This window comes from Heteronotia binoei, unplaced genomic scaffold (genome assembly GCF_032191835.1).
Source record: "Heteronotia binoei isolate CCM8104 ecotype False Entrance Well unplaced genomic scaffold, APGP_CSIRO_Hbin_v1 ptg000468l, whole genome shotgun sequence".
Taxonomy (NCBI): Eukaryota; Metazoa; Chordata; class Lepidosauria; order Squamata; family Gekkonidae; genus Heteronotia; species Heteronotia binoei.
Window position 1 is genome coordinate 56,425 of NW_026800037.1, and position 7,053 is coordinate 63,477.

Genomic DNA, 7,053 nt, shown 5'->3' on the forward strand with positions numbered 1-7,053 from the left:
TCCTGGCAGCCTTCAACATCCCAATGTTGTTTCAGACGTTCTTCAAAACTGAAGCTCACAAGCTCCCCTTTTTCTTCTTTCTCTTCCGCCGACGGAGTTCCTTTCAGCTCTGCGCATGTAAAGTCTCGCATTATGCCAGAAATGAATCATATCTGGGTAAAGTAGCTACTGGGTCGGAGCCAAGCACCATAAACATTAGTCAAAATGCTGGCCAACCATTTCACCCGTGGATTAATAGAAGTTCTGGAATCAGGGAAGGAGTTTACAACTTTTCACGATGAGTTATGAAGGTTGTCAGATATAAAATGGCAGCCGAAAGAATGTGCTACCTAAAAGTTTTTGGATTTCCTTTGAGAAGGAGAAGGATGCATTTACGAAGGAGACCATCCTTCATCGCCCGTGGGTTGTGAGTTCTGTGGAATATTTATGCAGAACACTGGGATGTTTGATATATACAAAAAATTGTGATTTCTGGTCCGCTCTTCTTTTGTTAAGCAAGTTGTGGGTTAATGGTGCAGGACATTTTGTGGATGCTTTTTAGTATTATTTTTAAAATTAACAATTGATTGTATTTTCACAACATAAACATAGCAAAATAACATGATATAGTACAGTACAATGATTATTTGCACCATTCTAACTAATGTATGCCTATTAACAGGGCTTTTTTTGTAGCAAGGAACTCCTTTGCGTATTAGGCCACGCCCCCCTGATGTAGCCAATCCTCCTGGAGCTTACTGTAGGCCCTGTACGAAGAGCTCTGTAAGCTCTTGGAGGATTGGCTACATCAGGGGGCATGTCCTAATATGCAAAGGAGTTCCTGCTAAAAAAAAAAGCCCTGGTGAAGAGGAGAACGTGGGAAGCCTTTTTTGATTCCTATTTGGAAGAAAGGTGGAGTATAAATGATGTAAATAGAATTAAGTAAATTAGGGCTGGTTAGTACTTCGATGGGAGACCACCAAAGAAGTTTATCGTTGCTATGCAGAGGCAGTCAATGAACCTAAGAACATAAGAGAAGCCATGTTGGATCAGGCCAGTGGCCCATCCAGTCCAACATTCTGTTACACAGTGGCCAAAAACCCAGATGCCATCAGGAGGTCCATCAGTGGGGCTGGGACACTAGAAGCCTTCCCACTTTTGCCCTCCCTCAAGCACCAAGAATACAGAGCATCACTGCCCCAGATAGAGAGTTCCAACAATACACTTTGGCTAATAGTCACTGATGGACCTCTGCTCCATGTGCTTATCCAATCCCCTCTTGAAGCTGGCCATGCTTGCAGCCTCCACCACCTCCTGTGGCAGTGAATTCCATGTGTTAATCACCCTTTGGGTGAAAAAGTACTTCCTTTTATCCATTCTAACCTGACTGCTCAGCGATTTTATTGAGTGCCCACGAGTTCTTGTAAGAAAGGGAGAAAAGGACTTCTTTCTCTACGTTCTCTAGATGTTTCTTCAAGCTAAAGAGCCCCAAACATTTTAATCTTTCTTCATAGGGAAAGTGTTCCAACCCTTTAATGATTCTAGCTGCCCTTTTCTGCACTTTTTCTAATTCTATATCTTTTTTGAGTTGCGGTGACCAGAACTGTACACAGTATTCCAAATGAGGTCACACCATCAATTTATACAAGGGCATTATGATACTGGCTGTTTTGTTTTCAATTCTGTAATAATTCCCTGTATAGCATTGGCCTTTTTAAAATTGCAGTTACACACTGTCTCAACATTTTCAGTGAGTTATCTACCACAACCCCAAGATCTGTCTCTCGGTCAGTGTCCTCCAGTTCACACCCCATCAACTTGTATTTATAGTTAGGATTTTTGGGCCCAATGTGCGTTACCTTGCACTTGGCCATGTTGAACCTCATTTGCCATTTTGATGCCCACTCACAAATCACCTCTGAATGGCTGTTTTCCCACTGAGCTTTCCTCGGAGCGACGTCCCTCTTCACCACGTAGCATCTGCGTGGATTTCCCACCAACTGCTCCGAGTAACCAAGTAGAGTTGCGGCTTTTGCATCGCTAATGTAAACTGGTTTTTAGTGGTTTCCATTTGCCACGCAAAAGGTCGGGAACTTCCTGGTTCCTCGGAGCAACCTCGGAGCAGTTGGTGGGAAATCCGCGTAGATGCTGCGCGGTGAAGAGGGACGTCGCTCCGAGGTAAGCTCAGTGGAAAAACGGCCAATGTCTTTTTGTCTGAAAGCCCTACAAGTGACTTGATGGCACTTTACACACACAGAGGATCCATCTCCAAACCGCTGTTTGTGAGGGAGGATGTTTGTTGTCAATGTTAGTGAAGTGAAATTTAGATGCAACAGAATTGCTTAAAAAAAATTATGAAAACAGCTGGTGGGGAATTAAATTGCCAATATGCTTTATGATCAGAACAACGGAATTCCCTACCTTGAATGTGTTTTAACTGTGAAAATATGGTGAAATCTTTCCACACTATTTAATTGCATTGTGTAATGCAACTTTTAAATAAATCAAATCTGAAAAAAAAAATATGTGGCGGAAACTATGGAGGGGGACTGTTGGTACAATGGTTCTTGGTTCACTAGGCATAGATTGCCATCATTATGCTGAAAACACCCAGTATTTCCTTCTGGTGAACAAACAATAGGGATGGGCACAAAACACCTTTTTTTTTTTTTGTAATTCATTTAATGTTTTGCAGCTGAACCACAAATCGAATCATGAAACCATCCACACAGGGAGCAATTGAAAGCTTAAACCCCTGCTTTCTGCTCCCCACAGCTTTTTGTGGGGGGGCAGAATGCAGGGGTTTCCAAACAGCTGAAAGCACCACTCAGCTGTTTCGTTTAAATGCCTCTGAGCCTTTTAAACTCTGCTTTCGGCTCCCTATGGCTTTTCACGGGGAGTAGAAAGCAGGGTTCAAAATGGCTCCAAACCATTGGCACCGAACAGCTAAGCGGTAGGGAGCGTCCTGCTTTCTGCTCTCGACAAATTTCCACAAAACTGCACCAAAATTCATGGAAGCTCACGTTAGTACTTCAGCTAGCGAACATGTTTTGTGGACCACTAACCAGCCAAAATTAAGGGGGGGGGTTTCAGTATTTTTGTATTTTATGTACATACGTGTGTATGTGTGCAAATGTGTGTGTGTGCGCGCCTGGAAGTAATGGTGACCTCTGGTGACTGGGGTCCTGGAGGGAAGTGACTGAATAAAGCCTACTCCTGCTTCTGGCTCTGGTATTCCTTGGGGGTCTCCCATCCAAGTATTTACCAGAGTCCACCCTGATCGTCTGATGAGATCAGGCTTGTCTGCGCTATTCAGGTCAGGGCAAAATTCAGCCAAAATTTAAGAAGATCTTTAGTTCATCAGTGGGTTGGTGTCCATCCCTAACAAACAGCCAGACACGGCTCTATCTTTTCTGACCCAGTGCCTGGACGCCATGATAGAGGGATTGAGGTGGTGTCAGTTGGTCCTGTGACTAAGACTGGGCCTGTGAGGAGATCATAGTTTCCAGCTCTGGATAGGTTCCTGCTCTCAATTCAATTCAATTCAATAACCTTTATTGGCATGATATCGAACGTAACAGGGAACCAATCCATCCATCCAATGGCGATTTGCAAATGCATTAAGTGCCTCCTAGATGCTAGATATAAAAAAAAATGTGCAACAGTTTCAATTACCAATTGGTTCCTAGTTGACAACAAGAAGACAATTTTATATTTGTCAGGCTTTGCTGTTTGCGCACTCAAGCAGGGGTCAATGAGTATGGAGCGCAGGTCAGAGTGAAAAGTACAGTTTAAGAACACACGTTCTAAAATTTCTATCTCTGGACGTGCACAAATGCACAGTCTGCTAGCATCGGGAGTTTTGTGGAATCTTCCAAGAAGTATGGCAGATGGTAGCACATTGAGCCTAGCTAGCGAATAGGCTCTGTGTTGCCAAGGGGCAGTTAGGCAGGTGAGATATTCAGCCCTATACCCAGGAGGTAACAACCCCAAACTCAAGGGTGAACATCTGCCTTTAGCAAGGCTTTCAAGAACCTGCAATTCAATATCAACCAATCTTTCTCTAATCAATAAGAAAGCTGATTTTTTTTTGGTATATCAAAACGGATCTCCGATATTACTCCCGATTGAATTAATTTTGTCCTCTATGTGGCACAGCCACAGAGGACTGAGACTAAATTAACAAGTGAGCAATAAGACTATCGTCTTCTGTTCTGAAAGCATGCACGACCAAAATTTAATGGCCATAGTCCCTGCTCTCATTTCAAGGAGTCTTTGGTTTCTAGGCAGATGGCCGCATATGGCACACATGTGGGAAGGCCCAATATCTTCCATAGAGTTCCTGCTCTTGATAATGGATTTCATGAAGTTATAATTGCAGAAGATCTCCAGCACCCATGCAGGTAGGCAATCTGGGATCCCAAAGGCATGCGTTTATTGGTAGGGGAATTCCCAGTCCGGATTCTTGGAACACGGGGCGGGCACCACCATGGGGGAACACTGCTATGAAAAACCACAGGGAGCGTGTCCAAGAACCCCATGTATTTCCCGAGCTACCGTATGAGCATCGCTGCTGTAGACCACGCATTAAGGTAGGTGTTTGGGATCTTGAACAGCAGAAACAGTGTTTGAAACACGATGACAGCGTGGGCCACAGAAGATGAGCAACATTTTATGAGCCTCGACCAGGGCTAGGGCTTTTTTGGCCCTGGCCCCCTACCTGGTTGAATCAGCTCCCTATGGAGATTCGGGCTTTACCGTATTTGTTACCATTCTGGAGAGCCTGTAAAACGGAGCTGTTCTGCCAGTACACCATCCAGCTGGCCTCCCAGCGCTGATTGCCACCTTGATTGCTAAAAATCGGGCTGATACGGTTGACATTCTTTGGATATCTAAGTCGCCTGTGACGATCACGCCTTAATTTGTATGCCCACACAATCCATGCTGCCTTAAATTAATTCTGATGCAAATTGTTTTATTGTTGGTCTTAATTGTTTTACCACGTCGTGATCTGCCCTGAGCCCATTATGGGAAAGGGCGGACTATAAATCTACAAAATAAATAAAAATCAATAAATAAAATCTGATACCTGATTTACAAAGAACGAGTAAAGGGGGCGGCACAGAGAGGAGCAAGGGGGGAGGGGGGCATTGGTATTTTTCTGCATGGCCAAATGATTTCCTTTGCATGTTTTCAACTTACCTGATGGCAAGACGCACTTCATTTGATGCTGGTCTAATTAATTTGACAGGACTGGAAACTCGTTCTTCCGGTTTGCGCTTATTACTCGTCTCTTCAGAACGCCCCCCGTAGGGAGCGCCGAGCACAATCAATCAGTATTTGTCCAAACCCCTGGATACCAAATACACCTTTTTAGACTGACTCTGCATAACTGAGGAGTGAGGATATGTCACTTAAGGGGAAAATGCAAGAAAGATGACATTTTCCAGAACAGCATCAATGGAAATAGGACTAGTGAGTAAAGCGAGGGGGGGGGGGAAATCTATTCTGGGTTTGTTGTTACAGTTCTCAAATTCCGCCGGAGGCTTCTTTGAAAACTCCCCGCTTCTTCCCACTCTTGGTCTCAAATACTTGGCTGAAGAATGGTCTTATTCAGGTGGGCCGCAGAGTGTTTGTTTGCAGAGGACTACGAGGGCTTTTCGCATAGACACGCCTTCGAACCTTTCAGTCAGATCGGAATTAGCAATACTGTCACTTAGCAAACAAAGCACATCTTTAGGGGGAAGGGAGCAGGCCACATTTCGGGTGAAAGCTCACAGAAGCAGAGCTCCAGAACCTCAAAATTTTATTGTGTACTTTCTTTCCTAACCCCTCCCCCCACCATTCCACCCTTGTTTCATGCAAATCTTTTTTATAGAAAAAAGCCCAGCAGGAATTCATTTGCCTATTAGACCACACCCCATGACATCACCATTGTTTCACACAAGGCTTTTTAAAGGAAAAAAGCCCAGCAGGAACTCATTTCCATATTAGGTCACACCCCCTGATATCACCATGGTTTCACACAGGGCTTTTTTTGTAGAAAAGCCCAGCAGGAACTCATTTCCATATTAGGCCACACCCCCTGACATCACCATTGTTTCACATGGGCTTTTTGTAGGAAAAAGCTCACCAGGGACTCATTTCCATATTAGGCCACACCCCCTGACATCACCATTGTTTCACACGGGACTTTTTTGTAGGAAAAAAGTCCAGCAGGAACTCATTTACATATTAGACCACACCCCCTGGTGCCAAGCCAGCTGGAACTCCATTCCTGCTCAAAAAAAGCCCTGCTCAGATTGAATCACATGGATGAAAAAACCCACAAATTAATCCAGCCCAAATCCAGTCAGATCTGAACAGACATCATGAGGTGCTTCTTGTCAGCAAAAGCTGTTCGGTTGCCAATACAAGGCTGGCAGCTGGCGGAGGACTTACTGTATGGAGCGGCCCTCACTGGTGTGCTGTTGTCACCCTTGTGATGACATCACTTCCTACACAACCCAGAAGTAACATCATCACATACAGGTGATGCCTTAGCATTTGCTCCAAAACCATAGAGTTTGGGGTGAATGCTGAAGTGCCACCCAGCATGACAACATCACTTCCTATCGTGGAAGAAGAAGAAAAAGAAGACGACGACATTGGATTTCTATCCTGCCCTCCACTCTGAATCTCAGAGTCTCAAAGTGGCTCACAACCTCCTTTACCTTCCTCCCCCACAACAGACACCCTGTGAGGTCGGTGAGGCTGAGAGAGCTCTCCCAGAAGCTGCTTTTTCAAGGACAACCTCTGCCAGAGCTATGGCTGACCCAAGGCCATCCCAGCAGGTGCAAGTGGAGGAGTGGGGAATCAAACCCTGTGAGGTGGGTGAAACTGAGAAAGCTCTCCCAGCAGCTGCCCTTTCAAGAACAACCTCTGCCAGAGCTATGGCTGACCCAAGGCCATTCCAGCAGCTGCAAGTGGAGGAGTGGGGAATCAAACCCGGTTCTCCCGGATAAAGAGTCTGTGCACTTTACCACGGCACCAAACTGGTTCTCGCAGCGATGCCACTGTTTTACCATTGCTGGC